This window comes from Bufo gargarizans, chromosome 3, assembly GCF_014858855.1.
Source record: "Bufo gargarizans isolate SCDJY-AF-19 chromosome 3, ASM1485885v1, whole genome shotgun sequence".
In the NCBI taxonomy this organism is placed as follows: Eukaryota; Metazoa; Chordata; class Amphibia; order Anura; family Bufonidae; genus Bufo; species Bufo gargarizans.
In genome coordinates this window covers 435,305,310-435,320,226 of record NC_058082.1, presented here as the reverse complement: position 1 = coordinate 435,320,226, position 14,917 = coordinate 435,305,310, and positions in this window count along the sequence as shown.

Sequence of the window (14,917 nt, the reverse complement as noted above, 5' to 3'; positions counted from 1 at the left end):
TGGCCATATACAAAATCAGGGGCAAGCTGCGCCTGTCACCAAGTGCATTTAACCCTCAATGGTGTGGTTGTTTTTTGGCTAAAGCCTACATCAGGGTGAAGCTGTCACACCAAGTGCATTTAACCAGCAATAGTCTGTTCATTTTTTGGCCATATACTAAATCATGGGCAAGCTGCGCCTGTCACCAAGTGCATTTAACCCTCAATGGTGTGGTTGTTTTTTGGCTAAAGCCTACATCAGGGTGAAGCTGTCACACCAAGTGCATTTAACCAGCAATAGTCTGTTTATTTTTTGGCCATATCCCAGTCTAATTCTGTCACTAAATCCATACCGGTCACCCAGCGCCTAAATACTAGGCCTCAAATTTATATCCAGCTAAATCTGTCCCTAGTGCTGTAGCTGGGCGAGTTATTTAGTGTCCGTTCAAGCACATTTCTTGTTCTGGGTTGAAATACAATTCCCAATTTAGCAATTTCATAATTTAGTGGTTTCTGCTATATCAGAGCTATTTGAAATCTATCCCTAAAAGGGTATATAATATTCAAGGTGCACATTGGGTCATTCAGAATAACTTCACACACACCCGCTACTGTGTATTTCCAAGTCTAATTCTGTCACTAAACCCATACCTGTCACGCAGCGCCTAAATACTAGGCCTCAAATTTATATCCAGCTAAATCTGTCCCTAGTGCTGTAGCTGGGCGAGTTATTTAGTGTCCGTTCAAGCACATTTCTTGTTCTGGGTTGAAATACAATTCCCAATTTAGCAATTTCATAATTTAGTGGTTTCTGCTATATCAGAGCTATTTGAAATCTATCCCTAAAAGGGTATATAATATTCAAGGTGCACATTGGGTCATTCAGAATAACTTCACACACACCCGCTACTGTGTATTTCCAAGTCTAATTCTGGCACTAAACCCATACCTGTCACCCAGCGCCTAAATACTAGGCCTCAAATTTATATCCCGCTAAATCTGTCCTTAGTGCTGTAGCTGGGCGAGTTATTTAGTGTCCGTTCAAGCACATTTCTTGTTCTGGGTTGAAATACAATTCCCAATTTAGCAATTTCATAATTTAGTGGTTTCTGCTATATCAGAGCTATTTGAAATCTATCCCTAAAAGGGTATATAATATTCAAGGTGCACATTGGGTCATTCAGAATAACTTCACACACACCCGCTACTGTGTATTTCCAAGTCTAATTCTGGCACTAAACCCATACCTGTCACCCAGCGCCTAAATACTAGGCCTCAAATTTATATCCCGCTAAATCTGTCCTTAGTGCTGTAGCTGGGCGAGTTATTTAGTGTCCGTTCAAGCACATTTCTTGTTCTGGGTTGAAATACAATTCCCAATTTAGCAATTTCATAATTTAGTGGTTTCTGCTATATCAGAGCTATTTGAAATCTATCCCTAAAAGGGTATATAATATTCAAGGTGCACATTGGGTCATTCAGAATAACTTCACACACACCCGCTACTGTGTATTTCCAAGTCTAATTCTGGCACTAAACCCATACCTGTCACCCAGCGCCTAAATACTAGGCCTCAAATTTATATCCCGCTAAATCTGTCCTTAGTGCTGTAGCTGGGCGAGTTATTTAGTGTCCGTTCAAGCACATTTCTTGTTCTGGGTTGAAATACAATTCCCAATTTAGCAATTTCATAATTTAGTGGTTTCTGCTATATCAGAGCTATTTGAAATCTATCCCTAAAAGGGTATATAATATTCAAGGTGCACATTGGGTCATTCAGAATAACTTCACACACACCCGCTACTGTGTATTTCCAAGTCTAATTCTGGCACTAAACCCATACCTGTCACCCAGCGCCTAAATACTAGGCCTCAAATTTATATCCCGCTAAATCTGTCCTTAGTGCTGTAGCTGGGCGAGTTATTTAGTGTCCGTTCAAGCACATTTCTTGTTCTGGGTTGAAATACAATTCCCAATTTAGCAATTTCATAATTTAGTGGTTTCTGCTATATCAGAGCTATTTGAAATCTATCCCTAAAAGGGTATATAATATTCAAGGTGCACATAGGGTCATTCAGAATAACTTCACACACACGCTTCTGTGCATTTCCAAGTCTAATTCTGTCACTAAATCCATACCGGTCACCCAGCGCCTAAATACTAGGCCTCAAATTTATATCCAGCTAAATCTGTCCCTAGTGCTGTAGCTGGGCGAGTTATTTAGTGTCCGTTCAAGCACATTTCTTGTTCTGGGTTGAAATACAATTCCCAATTTAGCAATTTCATAATTTAGTGGTTTCTGCTATATCAGAGCTATTTGAAATCTATCCCTAAAAGGGTATATAATATTCAAGGTGCACATTGGGTCATTCAGAATAACTTCACACACACCCGCTACTGTGTATTTCCAAGTCTAATTCTGGCACTAAACCCATACCTGTCACCCAGCGCCTAAATACTAGGTCTCAAATTTATATCCCGCTAAATCTGTCCTTAGTGCTGTAGCTGGGCGAGTTATTTAGTGTCCGTTCAAGCACATTTCTTGTTCTGGGTTGAAATACAATTCCCAATTTAGCAATTTCATAATTTAGTGGTTTCTGCTATATCAGAGCTATTTGAAATCTATCCCTAAAAGGGTATATAATATTCAAGGTGCACATTGGGTCATTCAGAATAACTTCACACACACCCGCTACTGTGTATTTCTAAGTCTAATTCTGTCACTAAACCCATACCTGTCACCCAGCGCCTAAATACTAGGCCTCAAATTTATATCCTGCTAAATCTCTCGTTAACGCTGTCCTGTTGTGGCTGGGAAAGTTATTTAGTGTCCGTCAAAGCACATTTTTTGTTCTGGGTTGAAATACAATTCCCAATTTAGCAATTTCATAATTTAGTGGTTTCTGCTATATCAGAGCTATTTGAAATCTATCCCTAAAAGGGTATATAATATTCAAGGTGCACATAGGGTCATTCAGAATAACTTCACACACACGCTTCTGTGCATTTCCAAGTCTAATTCTGTCACTAAATCCATACCGGTCACCCAGCGCCTAAATACTAGGCCTCAAATTTATATCCAGCTAAATCTGTCCCTAGTGCTGTAGCTGGGCGAGTTATTTAGTGTCCGTTCAAGCACATTTCTTGTTCTGGGTTGAAATACAATTCCCAATTTAGCAATTTCATAATTTAGTGGTTTCTGCTATATCAGAGCTATTTGAAATCTATCCCTAAAAGGGTATATAATATTCAAGGTGCACATAGGGTCATTCAGAATAACTTCACACACCCGCTACTGTGCATTTCCAAATCTAATTCTGTCACTAAACCCATACCTGTCACCCAGCGCCTAAATACTAGGCCTCAAATTTATATCCCGCTAAATCTCTCGTTACCGCTGTCCTGTTGTGGCTGGGAAAGTTATTTAGTGTCCGTCAAAGCACATTTTTTGTTCTGGGTTGAAATACAATTCCCAATTTAGCAATTTCATAATTTAGTCGTTTCTGCTATATCAGAGCTATTTGAAATCTATCCCTAAAAGGGTAGATCATATTGAAGGTGCACATAGGGTCATTCAGAATAACTTCACACACACGCTTCTGTGCATTTCCAAGTCTAATTCTGTCACTAAATCCATACCGGTCACCCAGCGCCTAAATACTAGGCCTCAAATTTATATCCCGCTGAATTTGAATACAATACATTGGGCCAAATAATATATTTGTTGTTGTGGTGAACCATAACAATGAGAAAAACATCTAGTAAGGGACGCGGACGTGGACATGGTCGTGGTGGTGTTAGTGGACCCTCTGGTGCTGGGAGAGGACGTGGCCGTTCTGCCACATCCACACGTCCTAGTGTACCAACTACCTCAGGTCCCAGTAGCCGCCAGAATTTACAGCGATATATGGTGGGGCCCAATGCCGTTCTAAGGATGGTAAGGCCTGAGCAGGTACAGGCATTAGTCAATTGGGTGGCCGACAGTGGATCCAGCACGTTCACATTATCTCCCACCCAGTCTTCTGCAGAAAGCGCACAGATGGCGCCTGAAAACCAACCCCATCAGTCTGTCACATCACCCCCATGCATACCAGGGAAACTGTCTCAGCCTCAAGTTATGCAGCAGTCTCTTATGCTGTTTGAAGACTCCGCTGGCAGGGTTTCCCAAGGGCATCCACCTAGCCCTTCCCCAGCGGTGAAAGACATAGAATGCACTGACGCACAACCACTTATGTTTCCTGATGATGAGGACATGGGAATACCACCTCAGCATGTCTCTGATGATGACGAAACACAGGTGCCAACTGCTGCGTCTTTCTGCAGTGTGCAGACTGAACAGGAGGTCAGGGATCAAGACTGGGTGGAAGACGATGCAGGGGACGATGAGGTCCTAGACCCCACATGGAATGAAGGTCGTGCCACTGACTTTCACAGTTCGGAGGAAGAGGCAGTGGTGAGACCGAGCCAACAGCGTAGCAAAAGAGGGAGCAGTGGGCAAAAGCAGAACACCCGCCGCCAAGAGACTCCGCCTGCTACTGACCGCCGCCATCTGGGACCGAGCACCCCAAAGGCAGCTTCAAGGAGTTCCCTGGCATGGCACTTCTTCAAACAATGTGCTGACGACAAGACCCGAGTGGTTTGCACGCTGTGCCATCAGAGCCTGAAGCGAGGCATTAACGTTCTGAACCTGAGCACAACCTGCATGACCAGGCACCTGCATGCAAAGCATGAACTGCAGTGGAGTAAACACCTTAAAACCAAGGAAGTCACTCAGGCTCCCCCTGCTACCTCTTCTGCTGCTGCCGCCTCGGCCTATTCTGCTGCTGCCGCCTCGGCCTCTTCCTCCGCCTCTGGAGGAACGTTGGCACCTGCCGCCCAGCAAACAGGGGATGTACCACCAACACCACCACCACCACCTCCGTCACCAAGCGTCTCAACCATGTCACACGCCAGCGTTCAGCTCTCCATCTCACAAACATTTGATAGAAAGCGTAAATTCCCACCTAGCCACCCTCGATCCCTGGCCCTGAATGCCAGCATTTCTAAACTACTGGCCTATGAAATGCTGTCATTTAGGCTTGTGGACACAGACAGCTTCAAACAGCTCATGTCGCTTGCTGTCCCACAGTATGTTGTTCCCAGCCGGCACTACTTCTCCAAGAGAGCCGTGCCTTCCCTGCACAACCAAGTATCCGATAAAATCAAGTGTGCACTGCGCAACGCCATCTGTGGCAAGGTCCACCTAACCACAGATACGTGGACCAGTAAGCACGGCCAGGGACGCTATATCTCCCTAACTGCACACTGGGTAAATGTAGTGGCAGCTGGGCCCCAGGCGGAGAGCTGTTTGGCGCACGTCCTTCCGCCGCCAAGGATCGCAGGGCAACATTCTTTGCCTCCTGTTGCCACCTCCTCCTTCTCGGCTTCCTCCTCCTCTTCTTCCACCTGCTCATCCAGTCAGCCACACACCTTCACCACCAACTTCAGCACAGCCCGGGGTAAACGTCAGCAGGCCATTCTGAAACTCATATGTTTGGGGGACAGGCCCCACACCGCACAGGAGTTGTGGCGGGGTATAGAACAACAGACCGACGAGTGGTTGCTGCCGGTGAGCCTCAAGCCCGGCCTGGTGGTGTGTGATAATGGGCGAAATCTCGTTGCAGCTCTGGGACTAGCCAATTTGACGCACATCCCTTGCTTGGCGCATGTGCTGAATTTGGTGGTGCAGAAGTTCATTCACAACTACCCCGACATGTCAGAGCTGCTGCATAAAGTGCGGGCCGTCTGTTCGCGCTTCCGGCGTTCACATCCTGCTGCTGCTCGCCTGTCTGCGCTACAGCGTAACTTCGGCCTTCCCGCTCACCGCCTCATATGCGACGTGCCCACCAGGTGGAACTCCACCTTGCACATGCTGGACAGACTGTGCGAGCAGCAGCAGGCCATAGTGGAGTTTCAGCTGCAGCACGCACGGGTCAGTCGCACTACAGAACAGCACCACTTCACCACCAATGACTGGGCCTCCATGCGAGACCTGTGTGCCCTGTTGCGCTGTTTCGAGTACTCCACCAACATGGCCAGTGGCGATGACACCGTTATCAGCGTTACAATACCACTTCTATGTCTCCTTGAGAAAACACTTAGGGCGATGATGGAAGAGGAGGTGGCCCAGGAGGAGGAGGAGGAGGAGGAGGAAGAGGGGTCATTTTTAGCACTTTCAGGCCAGTCTCTTCGAAGTGACTCAGAGGGAGGTTTTTGGCAACAGCAGAGGCCAGGTACAAATGTGGCCAGCCAGGGCCCACTACTGGAGGACGAGGAGGACGAGGATGAGGAGGAGGTGGAGGAGGATGAGGATGAAGCATGGTCACAGCGGGGTGGCACCCAACGCAGCTCGGGTCCATCACTGGTGCGTGGCTGGGGGGAAAGGCAGGACGATGACGATACGCCTCCCACAGAGGACAGCTTGTCCTTATCCCTGGGCAGCCTGGCACACATGAGCGACTACATGCTGCAGTGCCTGCGCAACGACAGCAGAGTTGCCCACATTTTAACCTGTGCGGACTACTGGGTTGCCACCCTGCTGGATCCACGCTACAAAGACAATGTGCCCACCTTACTTCCTGCACTGGAGCGTGATAGGAAGATGCGCGAGTACAAGCGCACGTTGGTAGACGCGCTACTGAGAGCATTCCCAAATGTCACAGGGGAACAAGTGGAAGCCCAAGGCCAAGGCAGAGGAGGAGCAAGAGGTCGCCAAGGCAGCTGTGTCACGGCCAGCTCCTCTGAGGGCAGGGTTAGCATGGCAGAGATGTGGAAAACTTTTGTCAACACGCCACAGCTAACTGCACCACCACCTGATACGCAACGTGTTAGCAGGAGGCAACATTTCACTAACATGGTGGAACAGTACGTGTGCACACCCCTCCACGTACTGACTGATGGTTCGGCCCCATTCAACTTCTGGGTCTCTAAATTGTCCACGTGGCCAGAGCTAGCCTTTTATGCCTTGGAGGTGCTGGCCTGCCCGGCAGCCAGCGTTTTGTCTGAACGTGTATTCAGCACGGCAGGGGGCGTCATTACAGACAAACGCAGCCGCCTGTCTACAGCCAATGTGGACAAGCTGACGTTCATAAAAATGAACCAGGCATGGATCCCACAGGACCTGTCCGTCCCTTGTCCAGATTAGACATTAACTACCTCCCCATAACCATATATTATTGGACTCCAGGGCACTTCCTCATTCAATCCTATTTTTATTTTCATTTTACCATTATATTGCGATGCTACCCAAAGTTGAATGAACCTCTCCTCTGCCTGTGTGCTAGGCCTAAATATATGCCAATGGACTGTTGCAGTGGTGGCTGACATGAAGCCTGATTCTCTGCTATGACATGCAGACTAATTCTCTGCTGACATGAAGCCAGATTGTCTGTTACGGGACCTCCCTCCTCTGCCTGGGTGCTGGGCCTAAATTTATGACAATGGACTGTTGCAGTGGTGGCTGACGTGAAGCCTCATTCTCTGCTATGACATGCAGACTGATTCTCTGCTGACATGAAGCCAGATTGTCTGTTACGGGACCTCTCTCCTCTGCCTGTGTGCTAGGCCTAAATATATGCCAATGGACTGTTGCAGTGGTGGCTGACGTGAAGCCTGATTCTCTGCTATGACATGCAGACTGATTCTCTGCTGACATGAAGCCAGATCCTCTGTTACGGGACCTCTCTCCTCTGCCTGTGTGTGTGCTGGGCCTAAATATATGCCAATGGACTGTTGCAGTGGTGGCTGACGTGAAGCCTCATTCTCTGCTATGACATGCAGACTAATTCTCTGCTGACATGAAGACAGATTCTCTGTTACGGGACCTCCCTCCTCTGCCTGGGTGCTGGGCCTAAATATATGCCAATGGACTGTTGCAGTGTTGGGTGACGTGAAGCCTCATTCTCTGCTATGACATGCAGACTAATTCTCTGCTGACATGAAGCCAGATTGTCTGTTACGGGACCTCTCTCCTCTGCCTGTGTGTGTGCTGGGCCTAAATATATGCCAATGGACTGTTGCAGTGGTGGCTGACGTGAAGCCTCATTCTCTGCTATGACATGCAGACTAATTCTCTGCTGACATGAAGACAGATTCTCTGTTACGGGACCTCTCTCCTCTGCCTGTGTGTGTGCTGGGCCTAAATATATGCCAATGGACTGTTGCAGTGGTGGCTGACGTGAAGCCTCATTCTCTGCTATGACATGCAGACTAATTCTCTGCTGACATGAAGACAGATTCTCTGTTACGGGACCTCCCTCCTCTGCCTGGGTGCTGGGCCTAAATATATGCCAATGGACTGTTGCAGTGGTGGGTGACGTGAAGCCTGATTCTCTGCTATGACATGCAGACTAATTCTCTGCTGACATGAAGACAGATTCTCTGTTACGGGACCTCTCTCCTCTGCCTGTGTGTGTGCTGGGCCTAAATATATGCCAATGGACTGTTGCAGTGGTGGCTGACGTGAAGCCTCATTCTCTGCTATGACATGCAGACTAATTCTCTGCTGACATGAAGACAGATTCTCTGTTACGGGACCTCCCTCCTCTGCCTGGGTGCTGGGCCTAAATATATGCCAATGGACTGTTGCAGTGGTGGCTGACGTGAAGCCTCATTCTCTGCTATGACATGCAGACTGATTCTCTGCTGACATGAAGCCAGATCGTCTGTTACGGGACCTCTCTGCTCTGCCTGTGTGCTAGGCCTAAATATATGCCAATGGACTGTTGCAGTGGTGGGTGACGTGAAGCCTCATTCTCTGCTATGACATGCAGACTGATTCTCTGCTGTCATGAAGCCAGATTGTCTGTTACGGGACCTCTCTGCTCTGCCTGTGTGCTAGGCCTAAATATATGCCAATGGACTGTTGCAGTGGTGGGTGACGTGAAGCCTCATTCTCTGCTATGACATGCAGACTAATTCTCTGCTGACATGAAGACAGATTCTCTGTTACGGGACCTCCCTCCTCTGCCTGGGTGCTGGGCCTAAATATATGCCAATGGACTGTTGCAGTGGTGGGTGACGTGAAGCCTCATTCTCTGCTATGACATGCAGACTAATTCTCTGCTGACATGAAGACAGATTCTCTGTTACGGGACCTCTCTCCTCTGCCTGTGTGTGTGCTGGGCCTAAATATATGCCAATGGACTGTTGCAGTGGTGGCTGACGTGAAGCCTCATTCTCTGCTATGACATGCAGACTGATTCTCTGCTGACATGAAGCCAGATCGTCTGTTACGGGACCTCTCTGCTCTGCCTGTGTGCTAGGCCTAAATATATGCCAATGGACTGTTGCAGTGGTGGGTGACGTGAAGCCTCATTCTCTGCTATGACATGCAGACTGATTCTCTGCTGTCATGAAGCCAGATTGTCTGTTACGGGACCTCTCTGCTCTGCCTGTGTGCTAGGCCTAAATATATGCCAATGGACTGTTGCAGTGGTGGGTGACGTGAAGCCTCATTCTCTGCTATGACATGCAGACTAATTCTCTGCTGACATGAAGACAGATTCTCTGTTACGGGACCTCCCTCCTCTGCCTGGGTGCTGGGCCTAAATATATGCCAATGGACTGTTGCAGTGGTGGGTGACGTGAAGCCTCATTCTCTGCTATGACATGCAGACTAATTCTCTGCTGACATGAAGCCAGATTGTCTGTTACGGGACCTCTCTCCTCTGCCTGTGTGTGTGCTGGGCCTAAATATATGCCAATGGACTGTTGCAGTGGTGGCTGACGTGAAGCCTCATTCTCTGCTATGACATGCAGACTAATTCTCTGCTGACATGAAGACAGATTCTCTGTTACGGGACCTCCCTCCTCTGCCTGGGTGCTGGGCCTAAATATATGCCAATGGACTGTTGCAGTGGTGGGTGACGTGAAGCCTGATTCTCTGCTATGACATGCAGACTAATTCTCTGCTGACATGAAGACAGATTCTCTGTTACGGGACCTCTCTCCTCTGCCTGTGTGTGTGCTGGGCCTAAATATATGCCAATGGACTGTTGCAGTGGTGGCTGACGTGAAGCCTCATTCTCTGCTATGACATGCAGACTAATTCTCTGCTGACATGAAGACAGATTCTCTGTTACGGGACCTCCCTCCTCTGCCTGGGTGCTGGGCCTAAATATATGCCAATGGACTGTTGCAGTGGTGGCTGACGTGAAGCCTCATTCTCTGCTATGACATGCAGACTGATTCTCTGCTGACATGAAGCCAGATCGTCTGTTACGGGACCTCTCTGCTCTGCCTGTGTGCTAGGCCTAAATATATGCCAATGGACTGTTGCAGTGGTGGGTGACGTGAAGCCTCATTCTCTGCTATGACATGCAGACTGATTCTCTGCTGTCATGAAGCCAGATTGTCTGTTACGGGACCTCTCTGCTCTGCCTGTGTGCTAGGCCTAAATATATGCCAATGGACTGTTGCAGTGGTGGGTGACGTGAAGCCTCATTCTCTGCTATGACATGCAGACTAATTCTCTGCTGACATGAAGACAGATTCTCTGTTACGGGACCTCCCTCCTCTGCCTGGGTGCTGGGCCTAAATATATGCCAATGGACTGTTGCAGTGGTGGGTGACGTGAAGCCTCATTCTCTGCTATGACATGCAGACTAATTCTCTGCTGACATGAAGCCAGATTGTCTGTTACGGGACCTCTCTCCTCTGCCTGTGTGTGTGCTGGGCCTAAATATATGCCAATGGACTGTTGCAGTGGTGGCTGACGTGAAGCCTCATTCTCTGCTATGACATGCAGACTAATTCTCTGCTGACATGAAGACAGATTCTCTGTTACGGGACCTCCCTCCTCTGCCTGGGTGCTGGGCCTAAATATATGCCAATGGACTGTTGCAGTGGTGGGTGACGTGAAGCCTGATTCTCTGCTATGACATGCAGACTAATTCTCTGCTGACATGAAGACAGATTCTCTGTTACGGGACCTCTCTCCTCTGCCTGTGTGTGTGCTGGGCCTAAATATATGCCAATGGACTGTTGCAGTGGTGGCTGACGTGAAGCCTCATTCTCTGCTATGACATGCAGACTAATTCTCTGCTGACATGAAGACAGATTCTCTGTTACGGGACCTCCCTCCTCTGCCTGGGTGCTGGGCCTAAATATATGCCAATGGACTGTTGCAGTGGTGGCTGACGTGAAGCCTCATTCTCTGCTATGACATGCAGACTGATTCTCTGCTGACATGAAGCCAGATCGTCTGTTACGGGACCTCTCTGCTCTGCCTGTGTGCTAGGCCTAAATATATGCCAATGGACTGTTGCAGTGGTGGGTGACGTGAAGCCTCATTCTCTGCTATGACATGCAGACTGATTCTCTGCTGTCATGAAGCCAGATTGTCTGTTACGGGACCTCTCTGCTCTGCCTGTGTGCTAGGCCTAAATATATGCCAATGGACTGTTGCAGTGGTGGGTGACGTGAAGCCTCATTCTCTGCTATGACATGCAGACTGATTCTCTGCTGTCATGAAGCCAGATTGTCTGTTACGGGACCTCTCTGCTCTGCCTGTGTGCTAGGCCTAAATATATGCCAATGGACTGTTGCAGTGGTGGGTGACGTGAAGCCTCATTCTCTGCTATGACATGCAGACTGATTCTCTGCTGACATGAAGCCAGATTGTCTGTTACGGGACCTCTCTCCTCTGCCTGTGTGCTAGGCCTAAATATATGCCAATGGACTGTTGCAGTGGTGGCTGACGTGAAGCCTCATTCTCTGCTATGACATGCAGACTAATTCTCTGCTGACATGAAGCCAGATTGTCTGTTACGGGACCTCTCTCCTCTGCCTGGGTGCTGGGCCTAAATTTATGACAATGGACTGTTGCAGTGGTGGCTGACGTGAAGCCTGATTCTCTGCTATGACATGCAGACTGATTCTCTGCTGACATGAAGCCAGATCCTCTGTTACGGGACCTCTCTCCTCTGCCTGTGTGTGTGCTGGGCCTAAATATATGCCAATGGACTGTTGCAGTGGTGGCTGACGTGAAGCCTCATTCTCTGCTATGACATGCAGACTGATTCTCTGCTGACATGAAGCCAGATTCTCTGTTACGGGACCTCTCTCCTCTGCCTGTGTGTGTGCTGGGCCTAAATATATGCCAATGGACTGTTGCAGTGGTGGCTGACGTGAAGCCTCATTCTCTGCTATGACATGCAGACTAATTCTCTGCTGACATGAAGACAGATTCTCTGTTACGGGACCTCCCTCCTCTGCCTGGGTGCTGGGCCTAAATATATGCCAATGGACTGTTGCAGTGGTGGCTGACGTGAAGCCTCATTCTCTGCTATGACATGCAGACTAATTCTCTGCTGACATGAAGACAGATTCTCTGTTACGGGACCTCTCTCCTCTGCCTGGGTGCCGGGGCCTAAATATCTGAGAATGGACTGTTCCAGTGGTGGGTGACGGGAAGCCAGATTCTCTGCTATGGAACCTCTCTCCAATTGATTTTGGTTAATTTTTATTTATTTAATTTTTAATTTAATTCATTTCCCTATCCACATTTGTTTGCAGGGGATTTACCTACATGTTGCTGCCTTTTGCAGCCCTCTAGCTCTTTCCTGGGCTGTTTTACAGCCTTTTTAGTGCCGAAAAGTTCGGGTCCCCATTGACTTCAATGGGGTTCGGGTTCGGGACGAAGTTCGGATCGGGTTCGGATCCCGAACCCGAACATTTCCGGGATGTTCGGCCGAACTTCTCGAACCCGAACATCCAGGTGTTCGCTCAACTCTATTAGGGACCACTCATGAAGGCGACCTTGACGTGGTGAGTGGCTTATTACGCTTTGGCCAAAATGTACACCAATGCCTTATTCAACATCCAGCATAAAGGCAGGGCAGAGTGCTGGTTGCAGTGTGCGATTGCATTTTGTGTTTTTACATTTATATCTCTATTTCGCCACAGCAATCTGCACCTGCTAGGGGTTGTGCGGGCTGAAATTTTCCATATTTTTCTCTTTGTAGTACGTATTGGAGGCGTGGCGATCTCCAAGCAGTCAAGCACACCTGTCCAGTTAATCTGCCCCCCTGGAGGCTGGTTTTAAAGTCAGTATAAAACTGAGTCTGCTTATACAGCACCTACCAGTAGCCATTAGGCTCCAGAAGAAGTATAAAGTGGGCTCAGCATGCATGTGAGTACTTGCATCCCTGGATCCGATGAAAGCTGTAATGGCACCGGACGGGGTTAAAAGCAGAGTGTGCTTGGCGTGCATGCTGTACCTGCGCTCCCTGGACTTTATGTGGCTGTCATGGCCCATAAAAGGTAGGAACTAGTGTTAGGGACCACTCATGAAGGCGACCTTGACGTGGTGAGTGGCTTATTACGCTTTGGCCAAAATGTACACCAATGCCTTATTCAACATCCAGCATAAAGGCAGGGCAGAGTGCTGGTTGCAGTGTGCGATTGCATTTTGTGTTTTTACATCTTTCCTGAGCATAACTCATCAAAATTAAACTCCCGGACAATCCCTTTAACTGTGAGACACTACCCTAGATATATTTAAATACAGATATGGCGTGTGAGTGCCCTGTTATTAATGTCCTTGCATCTCTGGCTTCACATTGCAGCTCAGCAGACTGATTATATTAATTCACTATCCGGACAGTAATCTCAACAATCGTCCTTGTTTCAAAGAGGTGTCAGATTGCCATCAACATAAAACATTTACCATTAAAATGTCACCCAGAAACAAAGCAGAATTGAAGATATGAGGCTGAGATGTGACATTTCACATCTTACCAACTCCTCTACGGATGTATCCCAATGCAGAACTACAGCAATGTTATTACCTTGGTTGGAAATACCATCAAGCGCTTGTGAGGATCTAACCGCATGCTGACTCTTTAGGAAAATCAATGCATAGAAAACCAGTTAATGCATTTATTTTTTTCTCTCCTTTCATATGTCTCTGAAAAGGCCAAGGCTGTATTTTTTTTATTGTTGCTAAAAGCAAAAACAAAATCGGCTTAACCAATTAATTCCTGGAGCAGAAAATGCAGAGACACAGCAAAACTTCAAGCTATTGTGAGGCAGTAAAACTGTATGATGTATTTGAAAAGCAAAGCAAATAATAAATCAGCAGAAGACTTTTCTTTTTATGTACTCTACGATTGTCCATGTAGCTATATATCCACTCTTTTTATGGAGTTACAGACTACTACAAAAGATCAGCCACTAAATTTCCCTAAAATTGTTAGTCATTTCTTTGAATTTTATAATGTGCTAGTCTGTTTCAAATTTACTGATATAACTCCTCCATCATTACCAAAACTGCGACCAAAACCTGCCTGTATGTCGTGATATAGGTCAATGTGGTGACTTTTTGGTTATCCAAAGTTAAGCTGCTTTAAGTAAAGTAAGCTGTTAAGTAAACTCTGATTACACATTCAGGTTTTTTATGCAGTTTTATGTACAGGACTCAATCACCCCTGTATATGCCCTCCATTTATCATTTATTATTCATTCCTGACCTTGGATGCAAAAACTACATAAAAAAAATTGAGTGTGGACAACCAGCCTTAAAGGGTTTATCCAAGACTATAAAAATGTCCCCCATATGCTGCTCCCTGTGTCGAGGGGGGAGGTAAGCAGCCAATGGCATGCAGGTATGGGGGCAAGCCTCCCGGCATATGAAGGATATTTTTATAATCTTGGATAACCCCTTTAAAGTGAAGACCTACTCATGAATACCATTTGTTTTTACTCTAAATAGGTCAAAATATTTCTTATTCATTTCATATCTTTTCAGATAGATCTTTTTTATGATAGAAATCTCCAAATATTCTGCATATTCATAAAATAAAAATATACAATTCTGACTGCCTGCAGCCAACACCAGGGGAAGCATATACACTCACTTAAAGAATTATTAGGAACACCTGTTCTATTTCTATTTAATG